The sequence below is a fragment of the Euphorbia lathyris genome, chromosome 3 (genome assembly GCF_963576675.1).
Source record: "Euphorbia lathyris chromosome 3, ddEupLath1.1, whole genome shotgun sequence".
NCBI lineage: Eukaryota > Viridiplantae > Streptophyta > Magnoliopsida > Malpighiales > Euphorbiaceae > Euphorbia > Euphorbia lathyris.
This window is the reverse complement of record NC_088912.1, coordinates 41,335,919-41,352,148: the sequence shown is the minus strand read 5'-3', so window position 1 is coordinate 41,352,148 and position 16,230 is coordinate 41,335,919. Positions and strand designations below refer to the sequence as shown.

Sequence of the window (16,230 nt, the reverse complement as noted above, 5' to 3'; positions counted from 1 at the left end):
GAAGGATCTTGGATTAAAGAAAAAAGCTTCAAACTATGACAATGGTGAAGATTGATTTGAACGGAATTAGCTCGAATTGAGGATTATATAATATTTCGCCAGTAATTGAATAAAATGGACAGAAATGAAATTTCGCCAATGAACGGATTGGTCGTTCTTAAAGAGATAAGCAATAATTTTGCTAGATTGATTGTTTGATTATTGATTTGATTGATGGAGATTTGAAAAGGAAAAAAAAAGTTTTATTTATAGCTAAATTTGGACACACATTAGCCTCCTTTTTATCCAATATTTTCATTTATCCTCAATCTCATTACTTCAATGGATTTTATTTGGCAGATTTGGGATTGAAACATGGACCTTTGTTGATAAAAATGGCACAAAATCAACCTCCAAAATAGTTGTCACGAGTTTGCTAATGTGTTTTCTGGTTGAACTTCAAAAATTTGTATCTCCTTCTTCAATACTCGTATGCTTTAGCTTCGTAAGTATTTTATGGATTCATTTGCCTCTCTACTTTTAGAATTCCTTGAAATCATACCAAAATTCAGTTGTTTGATGCTCAAAAAATCATCAACCAACTTTGCTTGGTTTCCTAGAAATTAGCTTTTCTTTTCCTACTTTTACATTTTCTTTTTCTTTTATTCATTTTTATCTCTTTTTCTTTTATCTGTTCATTTTATCAACTATACAATAAAATAAAATTATAACGTATGCTATTTATTTATATAAAATGAAAAAATTATATAATTCACCAATTAAATTTCAATTTTGTAACAGATTACAAGTTGAACTTCAAGTTAAAGTTTAATTTGAGAGGTACATACCCGATTCTTAACGATTAAAGATGTTATACCCTGAAAACTTTCTGTGTAGCTCGTTAATTTACTATTTGATGTAATATATGATTAATTCATGTTTATGATATGAGGATGATTAATTATATATTTTGAATCAATAGAAAATTGGTAAGTCTAAACTAAAAAATTTAACGCTAGGGTTTTAGGGAAGATGGTGATGTGTAACTGCGGCGACACTTGGTGCAGAACTGCGTTGTACAGCTAAGCAGCAGCCAATGAAACAGAAAAACTAATAATTATATTGTACCATACAAATAAAGAATCGTAGTTTAAATAATACTACATCATAAAAATCAAAGAATTTGTTAAAAATAAAATAATAAATTACCACATAAAAGAAAACTTCAAACATTAGCAGCTTCTGAATTTGGGTTCAAAAATTTGATTCAAAGGGTGGTTGTTTCAGGTTTTCAAAAGATCGTTTAGCGTTTCACACCAAACCCCAAAAAATATAGTGTTTGGTTAGATTTATTTAACCGCAATGTTTAGCATTTTCTTTAGATACTGCAGCGTTTTGGAGCGTTTCACGAAAAGCTCCTATTTGGAGCTTTTCATAAACAGCTGTTTGTAGTTATATGTTATTGACAAAATTATCCTTCTTATTTTCACAAAATATGTTTATTCTTTAATATTATTTATATTTCTACAACATAATTACCAGAAGAATAAGTTTTTATTGCGTTCAATAAATTTTTTATTTTTTGTATAGATTATTTTTATTAAATTGTGTAACACATTTTTTTATTTTATAATAGGATAAGGTGCAAAAATACCTCTAACATTTGTAGCTAGGAGGAATTTTACCCTTAACGTCTAAAATTGTGCAATTATACCCCTAATGTTAGCAGCCAAAAGCAATTTTATGGGCAGTTTTTCACATTTTCCCTTTTATAATTTCATCATTGATTAATTTAAAACATGTCCATTGGTAATTTAACAGCAACAGTTCAATAAATTTTACCAAACACTAGTAATTTAACAGCTAATAACAAACAGTTAACAGCAACAGCTAACAGTTTACTGCAACTGCAAATAGCTAACAGCAACTGCAACAGCTATTAGCTAACAGCTGAACCAAACAGGCCCCCTCAATTAATAAGTCGTCTCCGTTAGTCTCCTTAATTTATTTAAAATAATATAATTAGTTTTTGACGGGAAACATTTCAATAAATTAAAATTTATATCACTTTAAATAATTTTAGGACCAATCAATGACTTTAAACGAATTCAAGTAGTTAATAAAATATTTTAAATAAATAAATTCACGAGACTAACAACATATACTATATAGAAGGTGAATAAAAAAAATTTCACCAAATTCTGAGGAATCTGATATATTAAGACCAAAAAAAAAAAGCACCACAACAATAATATTAAATAATAAATAAGAATAATAATGTTTGTTTTGAAAGGAGAATAATAATATTTAGACTTTTAAAAAAAAAAAATCAGTATTAATGGGTGTCTGGTTACTAATTTTTATATTTCGGTGTCTTTTAATTTCAAAATGGAAAGTTTTATGTTTTTTTTGAAGAGGGAAAGTTTTATGTTTTAGTTAGTGACATATTGTTTACCTTTTACACATGAAAATTAGTTTTTTACAAAATCAGGGAATCTTTGTTTTTTTTGTTCAAAAAGCAAATAACAAACTGTAAAAGCAAACAATAAATGATAGGTAAAACAAACGAACCCTTAATATATTTTTAGCTTCATTTAAAAAAAAAAATAGACTCATACATGTTGAAAATGTTCTATTTACTCACTGACTTTGTTTAAATTGGCTTATAAAGTAGTATATTTACTTCTTCTTTTTTTGAAGAAAGTATATTTACGTTTTTAAACTTGCTTACAATAACCTATTAATTTGGAACTCGTTTAAAATGTACATGTATGTGTCAAGTAAATTTTAGGGGTTAACATACCACATTTAACAAGTTAAAAGAATAAATAAGACGAATGTTTTAAGTACAGGGACCATATATGTATTAAGCCTAATATGAAATATCTATGTGATGTGGGTATATATATGTAATATATCTTCCATAATTGCTTTATGCCGACTATCCATGTTAGGAATGCCCTCAAAACAGACTCCTTTTCTTCTCTCCATATTATATTTCTTACTTTTTTTTTTAATATTTTTTTTTTCCTCCTTGAAGAATTTCGAGTTTGTACGATTATGAAATGTTTTATATATAGTTTTTTCTTTATTTTTTTTTTCTTTAAATGTTTTATATATAGTTGGTTTGGGTTTCGCCGGAATCTGAGATATACCTGAATTTGAAAATTAAATTGATTTCTATTTCTACTAAATTTCCTCGATTTCAGGGTGGATTGATCTCTCTCTCTCTCTCCAGTTCAGTTGGGTTGCCCCTCCACGTAATCTATTTTGATTTTAACCACTTGAAACAGGCCACGTCAGGCTGTGCTCGTGGCCTTGTTGCTATCTGACCTGTTTTTTCTTTTTTTTTTTCTTTTTTCCTTTATATATATATATACACACAACATTCAGATATACAGATGAAAGTAATTCTGGGAAAAAAAAAAGAGCAAAGCGAAAGCTTATTGTTTATGTTGTTTATGTATGTATATTTAGTATGCATGGAACGGAATGAATAGATCAACAGTGGTTTTTTGCAGGTGCAGCATCTTCAAGATTCACAGTGATTCTTGATTCATTCTTTCTTGCTTCAATCTGAGAATCTTGATGATGCTGCATCGGCAATAAACTACTAAACCACAGGTTTTTTTTTTTTTCTAGATTCCTCTTTCCTTCTTTTCAGGTAGGATACGAGGTGAGTATTTCTATGATTTGTATGACGAGATTTAAGGATCGATCTTACTTTTTAGGTTTTTTTTAAGGATGTTTTGAGTTGTTGACTTTGCAGATCTGCTACTCTTTCTTCCTAGGAAATCAAACAAACAATTCTTTTTCTTCTACATCTCAAGATGATTATTAAATCTAATTAATTGATTCTTGTTATAGATAAAAAAAAGAAGAAGAAGTTCTGGGTTTTGATATGCAGATAGATAGAAGCAGCAGCAAGAGCAATATTTGTAACCCTTAAGGAGGTAAGAACAAGAAGTTGTATGTTTGGATAAATATGGATTGTATTTTTTAATGATATCAGCTAAAATAGCAGAAAGCAGTTTACTAGATTTGGGTTCTCCATAACTTTCAATATTTGTCTTGACTATAAATTATTAAAATAAATGATTCTAAACTCAACGCATTGATTCTTACTTTTAGGAATTAATACATCATTTTGAAAAAAGAAGAAGAAGAGGAATTTGGATATGTTTTGGCAAGTGATGGTGGGAACATGACACACTGTCACTGGCAGTGGCATGCCATTTGGGTGTTATAGCATTCAATAACATAATTTATCACTCTGTTGTTTTGGTGGACCAACTATATATATCTTCCAACTTGCAACTTGGGACCTTTTTTTTACATCTGTTTTCTCTTTCTTTCTAACTTATTCCCCTTTCAACTCTTTCAATGTGTTTGTCAATTTCTCATACCACAACACAAATTAATTTATATCAATACTTCATTTAACATCAAATTTTTTTTGACATGATTTCCATTTTTGTGATATTTATATCATATATGATCATCTTAAAATATATAAATCATGTAACACCTGTGTGGATATACTTGTGATTTTATCATCATCTAAAACCTTAGTTCACATATTTCACTCTAAAAGAGGGGTTTATGTACATAATCATTTTCTTTTGAACTCTATATGTATATGCTCATTTATTTTATAGTTTGAGGCATTCATTTTGTTCGGTTAGTCACAAGTTAATGTTCCTCACCTCTTCCTACAGGACTATCGAATTAAGAGTACTCAACTGATTTAGCAATAATCGTTATGTAAGTTTCTATTTTCATTTAATGATTCATTAAGATAAGAATCTTAAGAGTTTGATGATTGTGTATTCACTGAAAAGATTAGTGAATGAAATTGTTGTAAATTTGGAAGTCAAGGTTTGTCCTAGCTATTGGATGAAGGTCTAATCATTCACATAAACTATCAGAATCTTATATGTGATAGTCATGATATAATGAGAACTCTATTATGATCTCGGTTCATCGGATTTTACCATGACCGTAAAACCTTTTCCTTTACACCATGCATTTCCTAACGAAGTGATATGGATCTCTTTTTTTCATCATTGCGCACCCAGTCCATTGTAGAACTTCTTTGATATTCCAGTATATATGTTTCTTGAATGATTCGGTTGTGAACTGTCTATATGATCATTACTATCAGTTGTTTGTAGTTCTTGTGGAACTGTCTATATTGATCAGTTCTAGTTTTCATAAAATATTGTTTTGAAGAAATTGAATAATGATTTTCCATAGAAAAAAAATGTGGTTTGAAGAAATTGTAAAACATGAAAGAACTCTAAATGAATATTTTTCTTCTAAAAATTTGAGACAGCTTCTGTTGTTTTCATCAATGTTTAACAGGTCATATGTATAATGTATGTAAATTCTGAATATTATTTATGTTTGCAGGTGAAAAGAAGAAGTAATATATATATATATCCGTTTTCTGTTGATTTTATTAGAGTTGTAAAACATATATTGTAACTACTAATTTTGATACATATACAAAGAAGTTTATCATTCTCATGTTAGCATTCAAGCATTTAAAAGCGATATATATAGTATAGAGAGAAGGGTGCCGTGCAGCCTCGGCCGTTGGACTCACATACACAGAACTTGGTTGCATGGTTCAACTGAAACCACTTGATGTTTCAGTCCTATTACTTACCTACAAAAACTAATGAAGTTGGTAATTTTATGCACAGGAGGATGAGGAATTCATTGGAATGCAACAAGACACCCCACCCGACCAGTTAAAAGAGACATTATTGGTGTATTTACTCATGAATTGTTTTAAGAGTTACTCCTGATGTATTTACTCCTGAATTATTCATTGTATGAGATCAGTTTTACGTTCATAGCGTCTCAGAAGATTACAAGCTTTTCCTGCACATTTTTGTCTTTTCTTTTATGCAGTTCTGATGTAATTTGATTTTGGAGGCAACACAAAAGGCAAACTTGTCAAAATTAAAGACCAGAAATCAATTTAGGGTTGTTGTTTGCTCCTTTTTAAGTGTTTGGTTAAGAAATTTTGTTTGTTTTTTAATTACAAAAAGTCTTTTTTTTACAAAAGCAGTGAATGTATGATTTTCCAATAGCAAACAGCAAACCGTATAAACAGGAACAACAAACAATGAACAAACCAAATGGGCCTTAACGTATTAGATATGGTTCTTTAACAGCTTTCAAATTAATAGTGTAGTTTGAATTGAAAAGAAAAAAAAAAGAATGAAAGTAATCCTACGTTTTCTCCCACATCCTTTATGCAATATACATCTGGGTCATTAGTCATTGGATGAATGGCTGGACAGGTTAGTAAAAGAAAGGAAATGGAGGGAAAGGAATAGAAATTAATGTAAAGTAAGAGATTAATGTGTTGTCCTTGTTTCGGATATAGGTTCCAGGGTTATATATGTATATATATATATATATTAAGGGTTTATAAGAAGTTGAAAAAAAAAACTAAAATAATTTGTTTAACCTCATTAATAGACTATTTAATTTATTCTTCCAAATATATCAAATGAATAATTTAAAAAAGAAATAGGTATATAACAATATATATCTACACATGTAGTTTGTTTATTTAAAACATGAAAAATAGAAAAATTTATAAAACGAAAAAATAGTAAAAAATAAATTAAAATAAAAAAATAAAAGGTAAAAAATATGAAAAATGAAAAAAAAAAGTGAAAATGGAAAAAAAAACATGAAAAAACAAAGAATAGAAACACATGAAAAATAGTAAAAAAATTATGTGTGAAAACAGAAAAAAATATGAAAAATGAAGAATAGAAAACATGAAAAATAGTAAAAATAATAAGTGTGAAAACATGAATTTTTTTTTTTTGTGAAAAACGGAAAAATAGAAAAATCATGAAAAACAACAAAACAAAAAAACAAAAAAACGAATAAATAGTTCATTTTTCACAACTATTTTTAGTTTTTTTCTCTGTACATGTTTTTTACCATTTTAATGTTTTTTTCGTTTTTTCATATATATATATTTTTTTACGTTTTCACGTTTTTTTACAGTTTTCATGTTTTTTGTGTTTTTTTTTTATTTTCTCAGCCTCACATTTTTTCCGTTTTTTCGGTTTCCCATTTTCTGTTGTTTGTTTTTTCGTGTTTTCATATTTTTCCATTTTTACCTTTTTAACCATTTTCCCATTTTTCATATATTTTTTTATATTTCACTTTTTTTTTTATTTTATCATTTTAAATATATAAATTATTTTAATTTGTACAATTGTATATTAAATTTTACAACTATATATATATATATATATATATATATATATATATATATATATATAGGGGTGAGATCCAGCGTGACAAAAGCTTAAGTTGTGACAAAACAAAACTACGTAGTTTTGATGATAATTAAAAAGGGCAAGTTGACAAATTGGTAAATAAAATGAAAGAGAGGATAGAGAAAATTGTTTTATTTATTTTCTTTAAAATACATTTTCCCAACATCTCTAACATCGTTTTTCGAAAATTTTTATACTATTAGACTCGTCTAAATTAGAGGGTCATTTTAAGATCCCTGAAGCTCAAGTAAAAAAATTTCCGGTGAACGGAATCCGGGTAGACGTTTTCCGGCGAGAAAAAAAGTGCCCAGAAAATTCTCAAAACATTCCAGAAAATGTAAATCATTATTCTAAGAAACTTTAATTCTTGGGTCGAAACAGGATTTCTTACGGTTTAGTCCCAATAAAACGTTTTCCTTAATTTTATCCATTTTACATGCTTCAACAATTTGTTGGGACTAAACCGTAAGAAATCCCGCTTCGACCCAAGAATTAAAGTTTCTTAGAATAATGTTTTACATTTTATGAATTTTTTTAAGAATTTTCTAGGCACTTTGTTTCTCGCCAGAAAACGTCCACCCGGATTCCGTTCACCGGATTTTTTTTTACTTGACCTTCAGGGATCTTAAAATGACCGTCTAATTTAGACGAGTCTAATAGTATAAATTTTTTCGAAAAACAAGGTTAGAAATGTCGGGAAAATGTATTTTAAAGAAAAGATATAAAACATTTATCTGTTGGAACAATACAAGTATTATGTTGGAACAAATGGTACATTGATTTGGAACAAATGGTACACTGATTTGGAACAATGTAAGTAGGACAAAAAAACGTGCCCAAAAAATTATGAAAAAATTCGAAAACATGTAAAACATCATTTTAAGAAACTTTAATTCTTGGCTCAAAGCGAAATTTCTTACAGTTTTGACCCAATAAATTATTGAAGCATGTAAAATGGATAAAATTAAGGAACAAGTTTTATTGGGGCTAAACCGTAAGAAATCCCATTTCGACCCAAGAATTAAAGTTTCTTAGAATAATGTTTTACATTTTTTGGAATTTTTTTAGAATTTTCTGGGCACTTTTTTCTTGCCAAAAAACGCCCACTCGGATTCCGTTCACCGGAATTTTTTTTTCTTGAGCTTCAGGGATCTTAAAATGACTGTCTAATTTAGACGAGTCTAATAGTATAAAAATTTTCGAAAAACGAGGTTAGAAATGTCAGAAAAATGTATTTTAAAGAAAAGAAATAAAACAATTTTCTGTTGGAACAATATAAGTATTATGTTGGAACAATGTCAGAGGCAAACAGAATGTAAAAGAGAAGAGATCCCTTTCAGGGAACCTGTCGACCAGTGCATACGTCTTCCTAGGACTTGAAGGATGGAGCCTTGAATAATCCTTGGTGGATGTGGAGCTTGAAGGTTCTTCAATGGTGGATGGAAGGGAGAAGATGATTCTTCAAGGATGGAGGCTAGGGTTTTTTTACACAAAAATAAGGATATCTAATACAAATGTTACAAAGTCCTATTTATAATTGTAGTTTGATGCCTAAACCTAATCGGGTTTGTTTCCTGTTGCAGGTGGAAGAGTTAGGGGGCGAAACGTGACATCGTGGGGCTAGGAATTAGTCAAACAACTAATTCCCGAGCGCCAGCTCGCCGCAGAGGCTAGTACGGCGGGCTGAACATAGGGGTGAGCAAAAATTCCAATAACCGATAACCAAACTGATAACCGAACTGAAATTCTTGTTTGGTTCGTTTATTTTAATAATTTGGTTCGGTTCGGTTGTCAAATTTTTCTTGTTCAGTATTCGGTTATCGGTTCGGTTATTTCGGAAAAAATATTGGTTTAACCGAAAACCAAACTAAATATATATTTAAATAAACATAATATAATTTTACTTATTTATTTGTTTTTCATACTTTAATTTGTACAAGAAATCTCAAAATTTTAGTTTTAAACATTATTGAATTTCTTCAAAAAAAAAAAAAAAAAAACATTATCGAAATAATTTTTAATATATAAGGTATTTGGTTAATTGAATTTGAAATTGTAAATTCTAAATTAATGAAACTCAAATTTCATAATTTATAACATTTTAAATATTTAAATTAAAAATATAAAAATTTTGGTTATTTGGTTGGTAACCGAACCAAACCAAAAAATTTCGATTCGGTCAATTTCGGTGATTTTAGTTATTTGGTACGGTTCGGGTTTTAAAATTATACAAAATTCGGTTCGGTTAATTAATTCAGTTCGGTTATAACCGAACTGAACCGATGCTCACCCCTACTGAACATGCCCAAAACACGCCGAACGACTACCGGGGATCCCCGAGACGCGATTTTCACCCGAAATTAATCCTGTTTTGACCTTCACACGCACATAAAATCCAAACGATGTTAGTCCAAAGGCTAAATTGACCCACCAGTCGTTAGATTGGAGTGAAAACTCCATTTGGTGCGACCTTTGGTGGATCAATTAGCCAAAACAAGTAAGTGGCAGTTCACGTGTGTGCTGTTTTGGCAATATTTTCCTGAAAACAATCAGAAAACGGTTAGAAACTACAAAAGTAAATAAAACATACACTAAAACTAACTAACACGCACACATGCATAAAATATGAGAATTGCTCGCTTATTGAATATACAAAACCATCCTAAAAATCGTACCTAAAGATAGGGGTTTTCGACCCCTATCAATCCTCCTCTACTGTGAATGCATAAAAGTCAGGGCCAAAATCTTTAGAGACCCTAGGTCTCTTACTTGTCCTAGGTTCAAATTCCTCATTTTCCTTATGCACTATAGGTCTAACAACAAGCATGTTACTAGATGATGCACCCCCACTATTTCTCAATTTAAAAAGAAATTTATCTTCATAAAATTCAGCATCATTTGATTCCAAAATAGCATGTCCATTCAGATCATAGAACCTATATGCTTTAATATTCATAGCATACCCAATAAACACACATTCATATGCCCTACTAGCAAGTTTGACTCCCTTAGGGCCAGGAATCCTAACATAAGCCAAACAACTCTAAGTTCTAAAATAGGGCAGATTAGGTGTTTATTTTTCCTTTCAGCCTTTCTATTCATTTCTGGTGAATAAGGTGCAGTGGTTTCATGTATAATATCATGTGATTTATAAAAATCAATAAACGTGCTAGAACCATATTATGTGCCTCTATCACTACGAAGTCTTTTAACTTTCCTATTGCATTGACTTTCTATTTCAACAATGAACAACTTAAATATATCAATAGCTTCACTTTTATTTTTCATCAAATAAACAAAAGTAAAGTCAGAACAATCATCAATAAAAGTTATAAAATAATGTTTATCATTTCTAGTCAATTTCCCATCTAATTCACATATATCGGAATGAATTAACTCAAGAGGTTCATAATTTCTAACAACAGATTTATGAGGTGTTTTAGTGATTTTTGCTTGGCTACAATAATCACATTTCATAAACTTATTTAAATTTAATTTTAGAATTAACCCTAAGTTACTCATGTTCTTAATAATACGCTTATTAACATGACAAAAACGAGCATGCCAAACATTAAATGTACACAAGGTATAAACAGAACAATTCACTTTATTAATTTTAACATTCAACTTAAACATGGCTTCAGTTGCATAACTCTTTTCTATAAACACATTATTCATAGTCAAAGTAAATAAATTTGCCCCTATAGTCTGTGTGAACCCAACCCTGTTGAGAAGCTAGCCTGAAACCAAATTTTTTCTCATTTCTGGAGTATGCATCACATCCTTCAAAGTTAAATTTTTTCTAGATATGAACTTCAATTCTACATTACCAATCCCAGCAACAATAGTGGTGTGGGAATCACCCAACAACACTTTCTTATCTTCTGTCACAGCAGTATATATTTTAAACATACTTTTATCATAGCAAACATGGCGAGAGACACCAGTGTCTACCCACCACCCATCTGATCCACCTATGAGGTTGATCTCGGAAATCATTGCAACAAAATTTTGTTGTTCTTCAGTCAAGTTAACACTAGGAGCAGTGTTTGACCTGTTCATGCACTTACGTGCCATATGACATGGTTTTCCACAATTAAAACAGAGGAAAGTAGCATCATTCCTATGTGGTGGTTGTTGTGGTCTATTTTGGTTCCTTTGAAGGTTCCAATTCAGATTAACTCGAGTGTTGCGGTTTTGGTTTGGTTTGCGGTTCTGATTTTTAAAGCTTTTTTTGTGTTATTTGAAACAATAAACACTTCTTCTTTTAGGTCTTATTTTCGGGCTTCCTCCTCAATATAGAAGCGAGTAATCAGACTTTCTATAGAAAATTCTTTTGTTTTGTGGCTCAAAACATTCTTAAAATCTTTCTAAGAATGAGGCAGTTTGTCAACAATCATAGCAACTTGAAATTGATCATTAAGGGGCATACCTTCAGAGATAATTTCATGTGCAAATTTTTGGATGGTTTGTTGATTTCAGCAATCGCATTAGATTATTCGGTGACAATAGCAGCAACAATGAAACGTCTTAAAATTGTTGGAATCGGAACTGGAAAATCTGAAATTCACCGAACAAAATAATAGGTAAAGTCGCGGACTAAGTCGCTTTCTTTAAGACGTTTACGGAACTGCCGAAAAGTGCAAGCAGTGTAATTTCTGGTCGCCTCCAGGATAAAACATCCCTCTCGTATACGAATTCATATTGCATCATACGAACTCGTTTATGTTTACACTCTATACATGCTCAGTTTCGATTTATTCAAAAAAAATTGTATTATAATCATCTCTCTTTGGAATGACAGTCTAAACAACTATTTATACAAGAAAAAAAAGTTGTTATATTCTGATTTAATGGAGAATAAAGAGGAAGATAAATCAGGAAAGGTTACTCCTTATTTTTTTTTTCTAAAAATTTACGCACAATGCGCTTACATTAAATCAGGGAAGGTTACTTCTTATTGAATATTGACCATTGACCATGACCATTGAAGAAACGTTAGGAGAAAAAGGAATTTAATTAAAATAAAAAATTAAATCCGAATTATTAAAAATAATAATACTAAATATTATTATATTTTCAATAAAAAAATATAGAGTCCACATCACACCAACCCAATCCAGTCCAGATTTAAGACTAAGGTTGAGCTTTTTTTCATAAATTCAAAATTGGGTCAAGTGGCCTAGTCCAACAATAATTGCCCAACAATTTTAAATATTTCACCGAATTTAAAAATATTTATCTCTAATTAAATTATTAAAACTAAAAAGTATCTTTTTTTTGAAGTAACATATATGCAATTGGTGTATAATAAAGAATAAAATATGTGTTGTATAATAATGTTTGAAAAATTGATTCAACTTATCAATTTTAGAGATAAAATTGCTTCTGAATGTAAATGTTATGGATATTTTTACACTTTATCCTTTAAAATTGCTTCATCTTTTGAAATTTCGCAGTTTGTAAGGTCTAAATATGTTGTTTCTCAATAATTATAGAAATAATTTTGTAAATAATCCAAAATAACAAAAATTATAAGAAAAAGTTATGAGTTAATATTAGAATCCACGTAGAAACATGTATCCCTTGCAAAAGTACGAGTATGACTAAGTAGATGTTGAGTGAAAGGAACACATAATAGAACAGAACAGGACAGGATCCTAATTACAGGCTCCTAAAGATCCGCTCTATACCTTTATAAAATTAAAACTAAAAATAAAAATAAAAGGCAGAGGTGGTCCAAAATGTCCTCTGCTGCTGGTCCCATAGTACAAATTAAAATAAATATGATTTTTTGAATATTGAAGATGATGCCTACCATTGGCCATTCACGTGACAAGCATGCAACTCATGGACCCATCCATCATCCTTTTTTTTTATTTTTTTCAACTCTTATTTTAAATTTTAATTAATCCCACGAGGGGGTGGGCTCTCATCAATAAACAAACTCAGTCTTATTGCGTTGGATTTCTCATTTTGTTGTTCGAGTTCCGATAAGTGGAGCCACCCACATGTATATCTTCTCCTAAATCCTTCTATAATGTTACGGAGCATTTGATATTCTATTGGGATATGGATATGGATAAAGGTTGAGATATCGATAAGGATAAATGGTTGAGATAATGATAAAAATATGATAGCCGAAAATTATTATTCAATGTTTGGTACGTAGGATAGGGATGAGGATAAAATAATACATTTTACTATTTTAACCTTATTTAAACTACATAACATTAATTTGAAGGATAAGATGGACTTTTTCATTCTATTAAAATCGTAGGAGCTTATCCCACCTCCTTATACCACCCTCCTCCCGGGTATAGGATTTGAGGGATAAGAAGCTTATCTCTCGTCCGTCTCACTCTTCTATCTTCCAAACAAACACGGGATAACTTATCTCGTGTTTTTTTATCTCTATCCCACCTCCTATATCCTTTCTAACAAATACTATGTTAAGGTTTTTCGAGTTATCTCTTAGAACCCATCCTAAAATTTTAAGTAATATGTACTGAACTTAAAGAAAAGTGCACAAAGAATAAAACAAAAAATACAATATTTTAAATTTTAGTTACAGAAAATCAAATTATTTTTGTATTATTTTAAGTAAAATCATTAATTAGGCTTTTACAATCAACATCTTCAAATAAATCAAGTTCAATATATAATAAAATTAATACATTTAATTTGATTGTGAATATGATTTAAATAACTATAATTTTAAAATATGATATATATAGATATATGCAAGAATAACTAGTATAATCAACTAACTCAATATCTCAATAGTAATTTTTGTTTCCATAAAAATAATACTAGTAGTTTTTGTTTTATCTCTTTTAGTAAAATAACCCTTGAAGCAAATTTTAACTATCAATATTATAAGAAATTTTATAATACACCCTACTATTTAGAAGTACTGTGTGATCGCACTTTCTATATACCCTAAAAATTGTCCAACACCTTCTCCCTTAAAATTTTTATTACCAAAAAAAATCTTATTCCAAACTTGTTTTTTCTACTCCAAACTTTGTTACTACAATATTTTTCAATTCATTACTCTATTTCAAACTTAAACAAATATTCGTTTCAAAAATAATATTATTATATTAATTTTTGTAATAAACCGTTTATAATATTTAATAAAATATATTCAAAATTAATTATTATATTATCTAAAATATTATTTTAACTATTTATATTTTTATCAAGAATACTCATTAAACTTAAAGTGCGTAGAAAATGAATTATTTTATTATATGTTGAAATTTATTAACAAATAAAATTATCACGTTGAACTTTCGAACAATTGGTTTAAAAAGTTTGATATTATATCAATGAATTTTTTTGACTGAAAGTTGGGACACGAAGGAGGGTCGGACATCCCAGCTAGGCTGGCACCCCCGACACAACCAACAACCCGAAATTTATTGATAAAAAAAGAAAATTACAGAGGGGGAGGAACAGAAAAAAGAATCAAAAAATGTAAAGAAAAAAAGAATAAACACCAATTTACAGAAAGCGCAAACGAGCTACATTACATAGATCATCGACCACTAACTCTTGGCAGAAGTATGGAGCTAAATGCCACCAGCAAGTAGATGTGGCTGATTGCCCATGACTTGCCAATCGATCCGCAGCTTGGTTGCCCTCTCTGTAGATATGCGATGCTTGCCAGTTCATAACAGAAAGCTGATTGAGACAGGTTTGCCACTCCCTTCGAATTCTCCAAGGCATATCAGAGCGACTGTTTTTCAACGACTGAACCGCAAAAGTTGAGTCTGATTCAATCCAGATGTTTCTCCAGTTTCTTTCCCATGCGGCGTTGACAGCAAAAACAATTGCTTTTAATTCAGCAATGATAGGGGACGAGCTCCTGATAGGAAGAGCGAAGCAGCCGACGACAAATCCTCTTGCATTGCGGAATAATCCCCCAGCTCCCGCGTTGCCTACAAAACTCGCAGCACCATCAGTATTCACTTTTATCCAATTTGCCGGAGGAGCCAGCCATCTCACTGTCACAAAACTCGGTTCCAGAATCTGTCTTCCCGTACTAACAGCAGAGCCGCATCCCTCCCTAATCAGCGTCATGAGTCTGTGTTTTATGCTTTGGATTGAAGGGAGGTCATCTTTAAAGATCGCATTGTTTCTGATAAGCCAAATGAACCAAATGCAAGTGACTACTGCATAATTCCAGCTCTTTCTCCTATTTCTTCCAAGGCGCATCGAGTATAAAGCCAAGAAGAACTCAGCAACAGCAGAATGATAGCAGTAACCTATGTTAAACAAGTTGAATATCATAGACCACAGCTCGATAGCGACTTCGCAAGTGATGAAGAGATGGGAGAGAGACTCTACATTAGATTTGCACAACTCACAGCGTTGCGCGAGATGAAATCCCCTCTTCTGCAGCGCCGTCTGAACTGCCAATTTACCATGCAGAAGTTTCCAGCAGGTTGCGGCTCGCCTGGGAGGGACGTGCGGGTTCCAAAGGAACTTGCTCCAACCAACTCTGTTTGCAGTGTCGTGAATGGCATAATAGGCTTTGGCTGTCAGTAGCCCCGAGTCAGAAGGCTCCCAAATTTCATGAATCCGCTCCATTTAGCACTTCAATCTGCCGAATCCGAGATTGGATGTCCTTAGGAAGCGATTGCAAATTGTGCCACTCTCCATTTTGTCTGTAAAGATGGATCGGTTCGTACAGGTTTGCCTGCAAATTTCGCGGAATTTGCCATTGATCGGCTATTGACGGCACAATCCAATTTCCTACCCAAAAGTTAAGCTTCGAATCCTCACCAATCCACCAAACTGATTCTGCTCTAATCTCATCAATAATCATTCTGAGCGACGACCAAATAGAGGAGTTCGAAATGTGCTTTTTACTCAGACCAGAAATTTCAAAGAACTGGGTCCGAAGTAGTTTGACGATAGCACCACT

The 16,230-nt window shown here is 30.9% G+C and overlaps 1 long non-coding RNA gene across 1 annotated transcript; it reads left to right on the top strand.

Moving 5' to 3' along the window:
• Positions 1-2,949: 2,949 nt before the first annotated feature.
• Positions 2,950-6,042, top strand: LOC136223565 (uncharacterized). Its single transcript, XR_010686015.1, has 3 exons — positions 2,950-3,932; positions 4,698-4,743; positions 5,688-6,042. It is a non-coding gene; the product is annotated as an uncharacterized lncRNA (long non-coding RNA).
• Positions 6,043-16,230: the final 10,188 nt, after the last annotated feature.